General features: G+C 47.8%; 1 protein-coding gene across 3 annotated transcripts in view; it reads left to right on the top strand.

The window, feature by feature from the left end:
* The window catches only part of FBXO34 (F-box protein 34), a 53517-nt gene that overhangs the window by 18604 nt on the left and 19232 nt on the right, over positions 1-15681 (top strand). For 2 of the 3 annotated variants that reach the window (XM_082217671.1, XM_082217672.1), the window contains exon 2: positions 10268-10346. The gene's annotated coding sequence lies outside the window, so the exon portion shown is untranslated. Of the gene's footprint in view, positions 1-10267; positions 10347-15166; positions 15403-15681 lie in introns of those variants that run through there. The other variant, XM_082217673.1, reaches the window with a different exon arrangement.

A 15681-nucleotide genomic window follows, 5' to 3' on the forward strand; every position in this document is an offset into this window, starting at 1 on the left:
CCCTTACTTTTTAGGAGGGAAAAAGTGAGTCTTATAGAGCAAAAAATACGGTAATTGGCCACTGGGAGCAGCCTTCCTGAGATCCAAGCTGCCTAGAGAGCTTGGGATAGGAAACACTGCACAGTAGCCCTGTGGATCTCTGTGGGAGAAGAGGATTTTGGGTTGGGGAATGAAATCTGGAGTACGAGGAGTAGTAGAGAAGGAATCTTGCTCTCTGGCTCTTGTGTTTTATGTAAAGCAAAACACAGAAAAGGACGCCAAGCCCAAGTAGGCCTCTGCTCCAAAGCAGCAGCCTCTGAGCCAAGTATCTGCTGAGGTTAGATGGGCTTTGAACCGGGGAAACTATTAGAGTCTTGATTAGGACTTCCCAGGCTTCCAAGATGTCCTTTCTTTGCTTGACATATTTATTGCAGCGCTGCGGTTTTAATAAGATGCTGAACGCCAGCATCCCAAGGATTTTCGTACGCCAGGAATTTTCCTCCCTTGCACGTCCAGCTGTCCTTCCCTTGCGGAGCCAGTAGTGCGGGAAGCCGTAATGCAGACCTGCAAGCTGCTGACCGTGTTTCGAGAGAGGCAACGAGGCCAATTTTATAATAAACGGCATGGGATTATCTGTCATTCTGTGCCTGCTGCAGAGCAATATTTAATTGCATTCTGCACGTCTAAGCAGACTTCAAAGGAAGGTTTCACTTTTTCAAAAATCATTCCACCACACCCACTGGTGCTGTAATAACTTGCACACAGCTCCCAGTGAACTTGGCCTATTAAACTTGCTGGATTTGTTATCCAACCCCGGGGTTAGAATAAATAGGCCTCCCGTGCTTCTTAGATGCTCTCCATTTCATAATCCACTTCCTACAAAAGCATGACGCTTAATGCAGTGGTAGACCCGTTGACAAATCCCTTTTCCCTTCGGCGGCTGTTGGTGCGTAGGGAGGTAATTTTCAAATTTTACACAGAATCGCAACTTTTCCTGCTTTATTTGCCCAGTCTTATTTTCATTGTGTTAGTGGGCGTTTGAATAACGTCTGTGATGTGGAATTAGTGGAGGCAAACAAGGAAACTCGGATTACAGCAGGTAGATCATTAACAAACTTGTGTTTTCCTTACGACTTAAAACTTCCTTGTTCCGAGGGAAGCTGTTCTGTGGCATTCATCCCCCATAGATGCTTAATTCTCTAATAAGGAAGTGGATTTGGTGGGCGCCAGCTGCTGGGAATTGGCAGATGGGGAGAATACCATTGGTCTCAGCTCCTCCTTGTGGGCTTCCCATCACGGTGACTGCATTGAGGATAGGATGATGGACTAGATGAGTGTTTCGCCTGATCAGTGGTTTTGGTAGTGGAACAATGAGATTCATAGCTGTTTTAAGACCAACATGGATGCTATCTTGTTCCGCCTGTCTTTGTTTATTTTTTTTTAAAAAATTGAGGCATGGGACATGTTATGTTTTGCAGCCCGCATAAAGGAGAAAATATCTGTTGCGCTCAGCTGGCTGTTTTAATCACTGTTTGCACAGTAATTTGAGCCTCTGAGAGGCTGGGAGCCAAATTTGCCGGTCTCTCCCTCTTTTATTCCGGCTGGGAATGCAGGTCACTGGGCAGCGGATGGAATTTTTTTCGGTTGGGTTTTTAATTTTTTTTTTATTTTTGAGCCAGCACTTTTTGCTTTTCAGCGAAACAACAAAGGAACCCTCTCACCCGTTTAACAGGGTGGCTTTTCCCGTGGTCTTGCCAATAATGCCCCTTTGGGTCTCGTTCCAATTCCTAACAGACTGTGAGACTCTCCAGGCAAGGACCAAACGGTTCCTGGGATCTGCAGACGGCTTTTGCATGCTTGAATGTTGCCCCTGTGGGAGGGGGAGAAATTTTTAAACACATGGAAGACAAGTGTTATTGGGGAGAAGAGCCTTCATTATACACCTTTAGGCACCAGGCAATAAGTTCCTTTTTAACCAGGCCTTTGGTTGATTTGATTGACGTTCTGTGCCCTTTTAAAATATGTTTTTTTTAGGGTGGGGTGGAGTTATTGGTTTGTTGTAGTTTGTATTTTGATTATGTATTTTGTGGTTTTGTATTTTGATTTTATGCTGTGAACCGAACTGAGACTTGCGGGTATAGGGCGGCAAATAAAGTAAAATAAAATAAAATTTCACAACATCTGCTTTTTGAACCAAGTGGTATACAATCAAACCTCAGTTCTCGAACGGCTCTGTTTTGGAACGTTTCGACTCCTGAACGCCGAAAAGCCAGAAGTAACTGCTCCAGTTTTTGAACAAATTTCGGCAGCCGAACATGCTACATGGCTTCCATTTTGAGTTCCCCTATTGTATTGAGGCTTTCGCTTTCGATTTTCGGTTGTCATACGTTTTGGAAGTTAAACGGTCTTGCGGAACGGATTACGTTCGACAACCGAGGTTTGACTGTAGTTGGTTATGTGATCTCCCCCCTCACCTGTAGTCTGAAGTGGTACAGTCCAGGAACATTTTACTCTATGATGAGCAGTCCCTCTGGCTCAGTATTGTCCACACTGACCGGCAGCATCTCTGCAGTGTTTCAGGAAGGAGTCTTTTTCCAGGCCAGCTAGGGATTGAGCTGGGGACATTTTTCATGCAAAGCAGGTGGTCGTCCACCGAGTATGACTGTTCCAGTATATATCTACATTTTTCTCTCTATACGTATGTGTGTACCCCACCAAGCATGTCACATGGAATCCTGAGTGATCCTAACACCACAATATAAAAACAGCATTAAGCAATAAACCATTTACCGTATTTTTCACTCCATAAGACACACTTTTTTCCTCCTAAAAAGTAAGGGGAAATGTGTGTGCGTCTTATGGAGCGAGTGGCACTGCACAGCATCCTTTCAGCGAAGCGGGAGGAGAAACGGAAGGGGCTCCATTTCTCCTCCCGCTTTGCTGAAGAGGCGCTGCGCAGAGAGGGCCACCTTGACCTCACTGGGATGTTGTGAAGTTGTTGTGTGATAGCCCTTGTTTAGCCCCCTGAGCAACTTAACAAACAGACAGGAGAACATGATTCTTGTTTTCCCTCTTCAGTCAGTCTTGGATTCCATCACTGCCCAAACCATGTGCCTCTGTCTTTCCAAACGGCCAGATGATCCCATTTTTTCCCCTGAGGCTTTCTGTGAGAGAATGATAATGCCTGTTAAAATGCTTTTACTGTTCACTCGCAAAATCAAGCTTTTGAAAAGAGGCTCTACAGAAATAAAAGATTCAGAATATATTTTTTCTTGTTTTCCTCCTCTAAAAACTAGCTGCGTCTTATGGTCGGGTGCGTCTTATAGAGCGAAAAATACGGTACATGCAATGGTACCTCGGGTTAAGTACTTAATTCATTCCGGAGGCCCGTTCTTAACCTGAAACTGTTCTTAACCTGAAGCACCACTTTAGCTTATGAGGCCTCCTGCTGCCGCCGTGCTGCCGGAGCACGATTTCTGTTCTCATCCTGAAGCAAAGTTCTTAACCTGAGGCACTATTTCTGGGTTAGCGGAGTCTGTAACCTGAAGTGTATGTAACCTGAAGCGTATGTAACCCGAGGTACCACTGTAGTCTTGAATCAAAAGCAGTACAGCAGTGAGTGGAACCAAATGGAAAAAACCTGCCTAGCAGATCTTAAAAGCACAAATGCCAGTGTCAGCTGATAGTATTCTGAGATGCCACTCACTTCCCTGTGCTGGCACCCAAGTATTGCATGCATGCGCAGCCTGATGGAAGCACAGCACACTCGTTCCCGTTGCAGAAATGAACTTTCCTGGGATCTACGGATGAAGGGCACTGTAGCCTTATGCTGGCCACGGGCTGCTTAGCTGGTTCCTCCTGGGGTGGAGGTGAGCTGTTACATTCAGGTCTCACTTACAGGCTCCCTATGGGCACCATGTGGGGCTTTGTGAGAGCAGAGTGCCCTTATTAAGAATTATATGTGCTTTTCAACTAGAAGGATCCAAAACGATTTTTCCTACAGGCATAAATGGCTCTGCAGAGGCCCACCGAGCCTCTGTGCCCTTCATACCAAAAACAAAACTGCCGTTAGATGATGAAAAGCCGTACGCCTAAGAGAAAATTATGTGAGCTCTGTACAGCTGTATATGTGAGCTTTCCCATGGCAGAAAGCACTAACCCCAGAAGCCTGGCAATTAATGGTACTGAGAGCGGCGTGGGCTTTTTCAGTGCAGTGGACTCAAAATCTTCAACAGGCAATGTGCAAAAAAGGGTGTTCTCCCTCTCAACCCCCTACATGCACACTTAATGAATTTTGGAAGCAAACCAGCCACGATCTGAATAAAGAGCAACAAAGCAGCATGCTGGTTTTTTAGCTGGCCACAGTTACGTTTCACTTCTGGTTTGCTGCCATCTGCTCTCTTGCTGTGGAGTTAGCACTTTCCTGCTGCTGGTGGAGTGTAAAAATCCAAATTAGTTTCCTCTGGGAGATCTAGCAAGTAGTTCTGAGGCTCTTTGGAAGTGGGAGGTGGGTGGGGGGGAATGACATTAGCGGTATAATGCAGGCAGGTCTAGTGATTTGGAGCCGGCTGCTTCTGTCGCTGTAGAAAGTGAATAACCTCATCTTGTTAGCTCTCAACTTCATAGAGGATTTCTATTTCCAGGATAAAGTGTGGGAAGGGAGAAACTGGTGCAAAATGAGATCAATTTTCTCAGAGTAACTGAAGCTGGAATAGAAGGCCAGTAGTTGCGGGAAGTGAGCCTGTAAAACGGCTCAGAGCTTGTTCAGTAGCTGGCAAGGGGCTAGAAACAGCTCTTCTCTTTCTAAAGGCATCTCGGTCCTGTATATCTGAAGGTCCTGTATATCTGAAGGAGCGCCTCCACCCCCATTGTTCAGCCCGGACACTGAGATCCAGCGCTGAGGGTCTTCTGCTGGTTCCCTCATTGCGAGAAGTGAGGCTACAGGGAACCAGGCAGAGGGCCTTCTCGGTGGTGGCACCCGCCCTGTGGAACACCCTCTCTTCAGATGTCAAGGAAACAAGCAGCTATCCTATTTTTAAAAGACATCTGAAGGCAGCCCTGTTTAGGGAAGTTTTTAATGTTTGATGTTTTATCGTGTTTTTAATATTCTGTTGAGAGCCGCCCAGAGTGGCTGGGGAGAAGCCAGGAGGAGGGAGGGAGGAGGCGCCGTCACGGTGTGTGTCGGGGGGGGGGAATGGCGCAGCCCGAATGATCAGAATTGTCACACCGATCCACATGGCGATTCCCAGGCCGTCTGCGGGCCAGATTCAAAAGGCATTTGGGCCGGATCTGGCCGCTGGGCCTTAGTTTGCCGACCCATGGGTTAGATCAGGGGTCAGCAAACTTTTCCAGCAGGGGGCTGGTCCACTGTTCCTCAGACCTTGTTGGGGGCCAAACTATATTTTTTTTTGGGAGGGGGGAATGAACGAATTCCTATGCCCCACAAATAACCCAGAGATGCATTTGAAATAAAAGGACACATTCTACTCATGTAAAAACCCGCTGATTCCTGGACCGTCCGCAGGCTGGATTGAGAAGGTGATTGGGCCGGATCCGGCCCCGGGGCCTTAGTTTGCCAACCCATGGGTTAGATCAGGGGTCAGCAACCTTTTTCAGCCATGGGCCGCCTTCCCCTGGGTTACATGATGCCCAGACTTTATTCAGCATTTGTTCCAATTTGTTTATGGGATGGTTAGATGACAATGACCATTAATTCTGATTTGCTTGGGCTTTGCTTACAAGTCCTCCTGTTAACAATTCAGTCATCCCACACTCTTTAGTGCCTTTCCTCACAACTTTCCTAACTGCAAAAAGTCTTCCTTTTTTTCAAAGAGTTATGCTACGGCAACAGCACGTTTAACCCATTTTAATGGTGCAAACCTAAATTTCTGGTATGCGTTTGAATCCCTTCTGGAAAAGAGTGACTGTCTGCGTGCCCCATAAAACTGTCTTGAACCTCCTGTTTTCTCATTTAATGCTCAAAGGAGCAAAGTAGGTCGTAGCTAGTATAAAAGCTTTTTAGAAATGGAATGAATAATACTACTAATAATAATAACAACAATAATAACAAAAAATCTCATTCATTGTTGTTTTTTAAAGTCACCTAGACATTCAGTTGTGGTGACTGTAACCTAGGTTTAAGGTGCTATTTGATGATTAGCTTAAATATCTGAGTTTCTAACACTGCTTGGAGGGTCTCTCTCTCGCTCTCTCCCTCCCTCTCTCTTTCTCTTGTAGCCCTAAGTTTATTTAAAAGGCTTGCAGTCGAATCATGTGCACATTTACCTGGAAGGAGGCCCCTCTGCGACACTTAGGAAGAGAAGCAGCTAATCAGCAGGGACACACTTCTGATTCAAAGATTCTTTGGGTGGTTAGTCTGCAGTAAGCAGTCTTGATTCAGTAAGGCTGGCATTTTCCCCTTTCCTGTTTTTGATGGTGTCTCCTTTTGCCAACCCTGGATTTTGTCGTTCCTCCCTAGATGAGCTTAAAAGAGAGGGAGGGAAGCATATTCCTGAGAATGTGAAATGCCAAACAAGGACCCCAGCTTCTTGAATGCGAAACGGTTTTTGTTTGGGTCGGGGAAGTGTCGTGTGGCGTTGCCTTCCTTACGGGCTCCTACATCTTGGTCTATTAATAAGCTGCAGGTCTATTAATAAGCTGCAGGTCTATACTTAGCCGAGCAGCAAGGGGTGGGTGTACCGCTGCTTCTGCCTGGCAGGGCCTGGCGTTCCTGGCCTACTTCTGTGCCGCAGAGTGTGTTTGATGGTATCGTGCCTGCAGCTTCACAGCCTGCCGTTGTGGGGAGGGAATGGAAAGGTGCATCGCATGCTTTGCTGCACCCAGGGCACTTGAGGTATTAGATCGGATCGCGCCGTCCGTTGTTCTCCTGGTATCGTTCTGTACAAACGTCACACATCAGACGCTTCAGCTGCCCAGGCAAGTTCAGAATCTGGAATAAAGGCTTCCGCACAAAATGTGTAGACATAACAGGATCGGGATGAGCTGTGCTCATGTAGAAGATGGAGGGCGGTTAGAATAAAGGACTTTTTCACACAGTGCATGGCTCAACTGTGGAATTCTCTCCCTCAAGAGGCAGTGATGGCCACCAACTTTGGATGGCTTCAAAAGACGAAATTCATGGAGGATAAAGCAATTGTTGGGTAGGAGCCACAATGGTCGTGCTCCTCTACACTGTTGCAGGCAGTAAATGCCTCTAGAATGCCAGTCGCTGTGAGTAATCCCAAGTGAGGAGGAGAGTGATCTTGTTCTTGGGTCGTGCTTGTGAGTTTCCCATTGGGGCACCTGGTTGTCCACTGTGAAAACAGGATGCTAGATGGGCCATTGGCCTGATCCAGAAGGACTCAATTTTCGTCATTACTTTTAGAAATATGTAAGTTTCTGGTCCTCAGCATGGCAAAAATGGGAGATCTATATCTATCCATCTAACTAACTAACTAACTAACTAACTAACTAACTAACTAACTGTCTATCTATCTGTCTATCTATCTGTCTATCTATCTGTCTATCTATCTGTCTATCTATCTGTCTGTCTATCTGTCATCTGTCTGTCTGCCTACAACAGTGGGAGGAGGTCTGTCTCTTTCTCTCTCTCTGCCTATCTATCTATCTATCTATCTATCTATCTATCTATCTATCTATCTATCTATCGCATTTTGTTGCCTTCATCAGAGGAGCTCAAAAGTGGCACATCAGCCTCACAACAGCTGTGTGCTTTAGGTCTGGTTGAGAGCCAGTGATTTGCCATAGGTCATAAGCTAAACTAAGGAGGAACATCAGTCTGGGTTCAAGACCTTTGGCGATAAAGCCCAAGGGAAATCTGTACTGCTGATACATTCTTTTCCAGTGCTTTGGATTTTTACATTTTTTAACGAGGGTTTTTATTTGGCTCCATTGTTTTCTAAGTTTCCTTTGGTTAAACGTCTTACGATGCATGTCGCTAGTTAAATTTAAAATAAACACAGACTTTGTTTCATTGTTGAACTGACTCCTGACCGTTGGGTAGGTCAGGACTTTAAATGATGAAATGAACAATGAATGTTAACCTTTTTGCTTACGGAGCTTCTGAATTTGCATAACAGGATCTTGTCTGAGAAAGTTTTTATCCCAGGTTCTGAAATACCCTGATGGGAGGGACTTGGTGGTGAGAGCTTGTAGAGCCATGGGGCAGGAATGGGAATGGAGAGCACGCTGCTACTGTGGCTCCAGTCCTCGCTATGGGACCGAGTCCAGAGGGTAGCATTGGGAGAGTGGTTTTTGGCCCCCTGGTGGTTATGCTATTTTATTTTATCCCCAGTGCTATTTAGTCATAGAACTGTAGAGTTAAAAAGGACCGCAAGGGTCGCCCAGTCCAACCCCCTGCAATGCAGGAATCTTTTGCCCAACGTAGGGCTTGAACCCACCACCTTGAAATTAAGAGTCTCACACTCTACCAGCTGAGATATCCCAGCTTCACAAGGTAGTATGTGTATGAAGTTGTTGGGAGAGGTCACAAGGATTTTGGGGGCAAGGTGCTTTAGGTGCACTGATATCTGCTGGCTGGATTTCTCCATAACGTCTCAATTGGGAGAGGCCATGTAAGCCCTGGGCTGGTACCCTTTGTGGTCTCCGACTTGCCCTACCGGCCACCACTGGCCAGGGTCCTTGAAAAATGGAAGTGCCCTGAGCAGCCTCTGAAAGCGGCTGGTGATGTCAGAACCTGGACTCTGTCCAGGCAAATCACACACTCAAGGTTTTGGGGTGAGGTTGTCATCATGCAGAGGGCCGGAAGGCCAGCTGGCTAGCCCTGGCTGGGCCGTCTCCTTCCAGCTGTCTCGCTGCGAAGACCTTCACCTCTGCTCCAACGTAAATTAGTGACCCGGGCTTCTGAGCCAGGGCACACTATCAGCAGATCAAACTGCGCACACAGAATAGGCGTGAGGCTTGTGGAAGCATACTACAACTACAGATTTATTAATCATAAATCAGGACAAAGAAACATGTTGTCTCTCTCTCGTTGTCTCAGAGAGAATGGGAAAAACAAAAGCTATACACAACTGAAGTTCCCAGCAAGCTGGTCTGGAATGTAAACCTGGAATGTAAACCTATGTGACACGCAACAATTCCACACGTCTGCTCCTTAAGGTGGAATGGAAATGTCAACAGAGCTTCTGCTGCTCTGTCCCAGCTCCTGCCAACCTAGCAGTCCGAAAGCATGCCAGTGCAAGTAGATAAATAGGTACCGCTCCGGCGGGAAGGTAAACGGCATTTCCGTGCATTCTGGTTTCCATCATGGTGTTCCATTGCACCAGAAGCGGTTTAGTCCTGCTGGCCACATGCCCCAGAAAGCTGTCTGTGGACAAATGCCGGCTCCCTTGGCCTGAAAGTGAGATGAGCGCCGCAACCCCATAGTCACCTTTGCCTGGACTTAACCATCCAGGTGTCCTTTACCATTACCTTTTTGGTTTGTTCTTGACTTTGCTGCTTGGTTTTTTTGTCTGGGGGAGACAATCTGTGTAAACGGCAAAGAGCCTCCCTCCCCTTTGAAACTTGAGGAAGGGGAAGAAAACCTCACGTTTCCCTGAATCACGGGAAGGCTATTGTTCTAGGGCTGCCCCTGTAGGGCCGTGGGATAAGCTGGCAGGACTGGGAAGGGCTATCTCTCCGTGGCAGTGTTTGCCATCCTTTGCATGTGGATTGTCCTGGGTACCATCTCAAGCATCTCCAGTCAGAAGGCTCTGATCACAGGTGACCAGGGAGAGGGGACCTCTGCCTGAGACCCTGAAGAGGTGTTTCTGGATGGACCGATCATGTGAGTTGCTTGAATAACACTGAATTAGCCGAAACAATGGCATTTGGGGCATTTCTGTTGTGTGCAGTGATTTTGCCCATACACTGGGTGTAGTATGATGATGATGATGATGATGATGAGTCCACCTGACTGGGTTGCCCCAGCCATACACTGCATATTTTGCAGTGGTGTTTTGTGGCTGCCCTTGAGCTTTCTGTGTTGAGGGGAGCTATAAATATCCAGGAGACGAGAGGTTGTGGCTGCTCTTGCCTACCGTAGCTTTTGGAAATTCATTGCCCTCTCTTTCCACTTTGAGTTGTCATTCCCAACACCCTCCAGAGGGAAGAGGCCTGTGATGTTCTGGGCGGCAGTGCTTTTAATACATCTGGTTGATTGTGTCCTCTGGTAATTTTTATGATGTGTCCTTTTTATAAAGATGGAATGTTTGCTGCCTGCTAATTGCTTGCTGCCCTCTAACCTCCCCTTCCTTTTCCTTTTCAGAAATGCCCTTCAAAGGATTGTGCCGAACACCGAGGGTGCTGTGATGTCTGAAACTGCGCAGAGGGGCTTCTCCCTGAAGGTACTGCTCTCAGTTTGCCCCAGCGAGGTGCCTATGTGCAGCTCTACGTATTTGTTTTGGGCATTTTGGGGGTGCTGTGCAGAAAATCTCTTCCTATTTATACAGTTTGGATGCTGATTTTTATTTTATTTTTAACGGGTGGGAAGGGATCTTTCATTGCAGCAAGAGACTGCTTGGGAGCTTCCTTCTGTTTTGAACTTTACATGTTCCAGTCAAGAGGTATACCCAGATCCGGTACTTTTTTATATTGATTGATTGATTGATTGATTGAATTTATAAACCGGCCTATACCTGGAGGTCTTAGGATGGTTCACAGAACAAAACCAACAACCCAATAACCTCCTCCCCCCCACCCCCACCCCCAGATTTTAAAAGGGCATAGGATGTCAATCAAATCAACCGAAGGCCTGGTTAAAAAGGAACATATTTGCATGGCGCCTAAAGATGTATAATGAAGGCGCCAGGCGAATTTCGCTTGGGAGAGCATTCCACAGTCAGGGAGCCACTTCAGAGAAGGCACCTTGTCTACATCCTCGAGCCTTACCAACTAAAACTCATCCAACACAACAGGACTAGACTTTGCTCTGGACAAAAGGCCCTGTACAACCTGGAAAAGCTCTGCTGGATGACATAAGGAGGATGCAGTGGAGACAGCAATATATGCCTTCTTTGCTGCCTTTATTACCACTAGGTAGGCTCGATAATGAGCCCTTACCAGTGTTTGGTTGCATTCATTCGGATCTCTCCACCACTTGTGTTCAAGCCGTCTTCCAGCTCGTTTCCTCGCCCTAAGCTCTGGAGTATACCATGGGGCCAAACAGGCTCCATGAAGTGAGAGAGGACACTCAAGGGGCGATTGTGTTAATAGCCTGAGCTGTTTGAGTGTTCCAGCGGTCAGCCAGGGCTTCAACAAGGGCTCCAGTCATATCAGCCGGAACACACACAACCCGAGCCGTTTGGAATCCCACTGGATCCACCAGCCTCTGAGGGCGGATCTTCCTAATAGGCCCCCTGCCTCTGCGGAGGGGAGGAGTTGTTGACGGCCTAAATCTCAACAGTGACTTGTTGGGCCAGTGACATGTTGGGCCAGCCCCATAGTTGTCATAGCGGCCATGAAGTCCTGGGCCACCCCAGAGCCAGCTACCTTGACATGGATGTTGAACTCTCCCAGAACCAGCAGTCTGGGAGTCCTCAACACCGCCTCCGAGACCAGCCCTGCCAGCTCAGGCAGGGAGACTGTTGGGCGGTGGGTGGTAAACCAGCAGAATCCCTAATCTGTCCCGATTGCCCAGTGCCAGGAACACACCCTCTAGATTACCCCCCAACTGGACAGAGAGCCTGGAGATAGAGAGAGAATCTCTATAGACTCCCCCTCCCCAACCCTCGAGTCTGGCCTGATGCTGCAGTGAGTACCCAGGTGGGCACAGCTGGGTGAGACCAACTCCACCCTGATCACCCATCCAGGTTTCAGTGAGACATGCCAGATCAGCCTCTTCACCCGTAATCAGATCATGGATGAGGGAGATTGTTTCCTGGGCTGACCTGGCATTCTACAGCAGCGGTTGCAGAGCCAAGGGCTGGATGAGATGACAGCCACAATTCCCCAGGTTGGGGGAGGGACTGGCACACGGCACAGTCACTAACTGCCTGTGCTGTGTGCCCCTTACCCGGCCTGCCCCTCCTCCCACGCCATACCTCCCCCTACCCAGAACCACTGAAATTGGGCCTCCCCCTGCTCTCCACCGCGCCTCTCCTTCCAGGAATATCCCCTTAAAACCCAGTTAAAAACAGTTAAAACACTAAAAAGACCAATTTAAAAGGATATAAAAATCAAATTAAAAGCAATTTAAAAGAAAAAGCCCTCTCTGCTCAGCAGCAGCAGCAGCAGCAGCAGCTCTTATGAAACCTTTGAGGCCCTGCCCTGGGCCTGGTGGAGAGAGGCAGGAGCAGGGCCCTCAGGATCTCATTTATTTATGACTTTTTACTTCCAAGGTGATGTATGTGGTTCTGAGGACTCCTCTCTTTCATCCTTACAACAACCCTGTGAGGTAAGTTAGACTAAGAGATGGTGACTGGCCCAAGGTCACCCAGTGATCTTCATGGCTAAGTGCAGATTCGAACCCTTCTCTCCCAGGTCCAACACTCTGAAACATTAGGCCACACTGGCTTTCATGCAGAAGGTAGCTGGACACAAGCAAATATTACAAGTTCAAAAAGGCAAATACTTTCTAGGACGGAACAGTAAGGTGCATGCCCCCAGTTTTAATTCAGGAGAAAATTGGACCTTGGGTGTCTGAAATCTGGGGAAACTGTTGTTGTTGTTATTGTTGTTGTTTAGTCGTTTAGTTGTGTCTGACTCTTTGTGACCCCCTGGACCAGAGCACACCAGGCACTCCTGTCTTCCACTGCCTCCCCCAGTTTGGTCAAACTGTACTCAGTGCAGTTGGGGAAACTGTACAGTGGTGCCTCGCAAGACGAAAAGAATCCGTTCTGTGATTCTCTTCGTCTAGCGGTTTTTTTCGTCTTGTGAAGCAAGCCCATTGAAGGATTAGCAGATTAGCGCTATTAGCGGCTTATCTGCTGATCGGATCAGCTGATAAGCGGCTTAGCGGCTTAGAAAAGGGGGGGGAGGGGAAAAAACAGCAGGAACTCGCAAGACATTGTCGTCTTGCGAAGCAAGCCCATAGGAAATTCGTTTTGCGAAGCACCTCCAAAACGGAAAACTCTTTCGTCTAGCGAGTTTTCCGTCTTGCGAGGCATTCGTCTTGCGGGGCACCACTGTACTTTCTAGGACGGAACAGTAAGGTGCATGTCCTCAGTTTTAATTCAGGAGAAAATTGGACCTTGGGTGTCTGAAATCTGGGGAAACTGTTGTTGTTGTTGTTGTTGTTATTGTTGTTGTTTAGTCGTTTAGTTGTGTCCGACTCTTTGTGACCCCCTGGACCAGAGCACACCAGGCACTCCTGTCTTCCACTGCCTCCCCCAGTTTGGTCAAACTGTACTCAGCGCAGTTGGGGAAACTGTACTCGGTTCTTACTGTCTGCATTGGGATCTTAATTAGTAGAACTTGGGAGAAGCTGATCTCCAAGAGACAAAGAAATTGCTGGTGAAACTCACACCCTCCCTCCTAAGTGTTGCACATCTGCTACCACTGCTAGGTGAGCAAAAAGAGACAGTCTTCAAGCCATCCATTCAAGCTGCTTCATTTGGAGAGGTCACATGAGAAGCTTGATGTGTAAGCTGTTGAATCTGCCTTACGTTGGTGGGGTGAGACCTGGGTAGACCTGAGAGCTGGCTGGCTGAGCTTTGTAGCTTGCAATCAGCTCAGACTTCTGTTAACCACTTCTGTAGTTGCCTGAGGTGAGCAAGACTCTCCTCCAGGTGACCAGATGGAGCTTTGTAAAACTGGAAGTGCATTGGGGTTTGTGGTGTTGGTGTCATGTTGTTGTTGGACCTTCGATGTGCTACAAAGTTTCGTTGGCAGCTGGGCAAGTAAGTTTTGTGGATCTGTTTGCAAGGCTAGCTCACTTTCTTAAGTCTTGGCTCAGCCCTACTCAGATCTGTGACTCAGAAGTCATGCCCTAAAATCCCAGGTGTGTAAGAGATGTCTACAGTTCCTCAGTCATGAGGAGAAGGCAGACTTGGTTCATACAGAATTCTAGGTCTTGTTTCTAAAGTTTTTGGGGTACAGTTCCCATCATCCCTTACCACTAGTCCTGCAAGCTAGAGATAATAGAAGTTGTAGTCCAAAAGCAGCTGGAGACCCAATTTTGGGAAACCCTGGTCTAGATTCACGCTCTGTGATTCTGTGAGCTGCTCCCAAAAGCAAGTGAGAGAGAGTATCTGGAAAGTAAGGTAAAGGTAAAGGATCCCTGGACGGTTAAGTTCAGTCAAAGGCAACTATGGGGTTGCGGTGCTCATCTTGCTTTAGGTCGAAGGAGCCGGCATTTGTCCACAGACAGCTTTCCAGGTCATGTGGCCAGCAGGACTAAACTGCTTTTGGCACAATGGAATACTGTGATGGAAACCAGACCGCACGGAAATGCTGTATACCTTCCTGCTGCAGCAGTACCTATTTATCTACTTGCACTAGTGTACTTTCAAACTGCTAGGTTGGCAGGAGCTGGGACAGAGCAGCGGGAGCTCACTCCATCACGGGGAGTCAAACTGCCGACCTTTCCGATCGGCAAGCCCAAGAGGCTCAGTGGCTTAGACCACAGCGCCACCTGTGTCCCTAAATCTAGAAAGTAATCCTGGATTTAAATGGCAGGTAGACCTTGGGTCAACCAATATTCTGGCCCCTCATCTTGGATCCATAAAGCTTTCTATGTTCTTGTCTTCTTGTCTACACGAATGACACCAGCAATTTTTATTTGCAGCTGTGCAGAATTACATAGTGCTCTCTCTCTTTCCCTGACTCTCCCTCTGACATCCCATGTCTTTCTCACCTATCTTCACTCACACATACACACATAGAGTCTGGAGGGTCTATAAAAGTAGACAGGACCCTACAAGTTCCCCAGTTGGGCTTTACCTGGAGATGTTGATGTTTGAACCTGCGGCCTTCTGTGTGCAAAGCTTGGGTGTTCTCTGCGACAGGAGGCATTTTAATTCCCCAGCCTGCCACCGTGCAACAGGTTGCTTTCTGTCTGGACAGGCCTTGCCCAAGAAAAGGCCTGCAGTTGGGTATAAGGAGGGGGCTCTGAACCCATCTGTGCCTCGCTCAGGCAGGAGCCGGCTCTGCTGCCTGAAGCTGCTGTGGTTCCAGAACACGGGGTTCTCCGCAGCCCCCATCATTCCCATGGTAACAGGCTGATGTCACATCTGGTGAAGGACGTGGTTTCAATGGCTGGATGACGCAGGGCTCACGCGTGGCTCAGGTGGAGGAGCAGATGGACTTTTTGCCGGGCTGAGAGTCCCCTGAGAAGGGCGGGAGGCAAGCAGGGCCGTTTCCTGCACTGAGGACTGAAATTGGGCTTGCAAAGAGGAGACGGCAGCTGCGTTTGCTTTCCTGCCTGTTGCTGACCGACTTGGTAGAGAGGATGGCATGGTGCAGGTAAAACCTTTGAAAACAAGCCTTTATTCTGTGCTGGGCACGGGTGGAGAGGAGAGGACCTTTTCTTTCTCATCTCCCAAGTTTCTGTTTGCTTCGGGGGGGGGGGACACTTTCCAATGTCGTCTTGTTTTAATTCTGTTCCAATTGCCTCATTTGTTCTCTGAGCCACTCTCTTCCCCGCCCTGCCTCCTCCATTCTCTCCCCCCTCTCCTTTTATACTTACTAGGAAAGGGAACTCTCCCCTGCCCCCTTTGTGTGATGGTCACATTTTCCGATATC

Source organism: Podarcis vaucheri, assembly GCF_965113315.1.
Source record: "Podarcis vaucheri genome assembly, chromosome: 1".
In the NCBI taxonomy this organism is placed as follows: Eukaryota; Metazoa; Chordata; class Lepidosauria; order Squamata; family Lacertidae; genus Podarcis; species Podarcis vaucheri.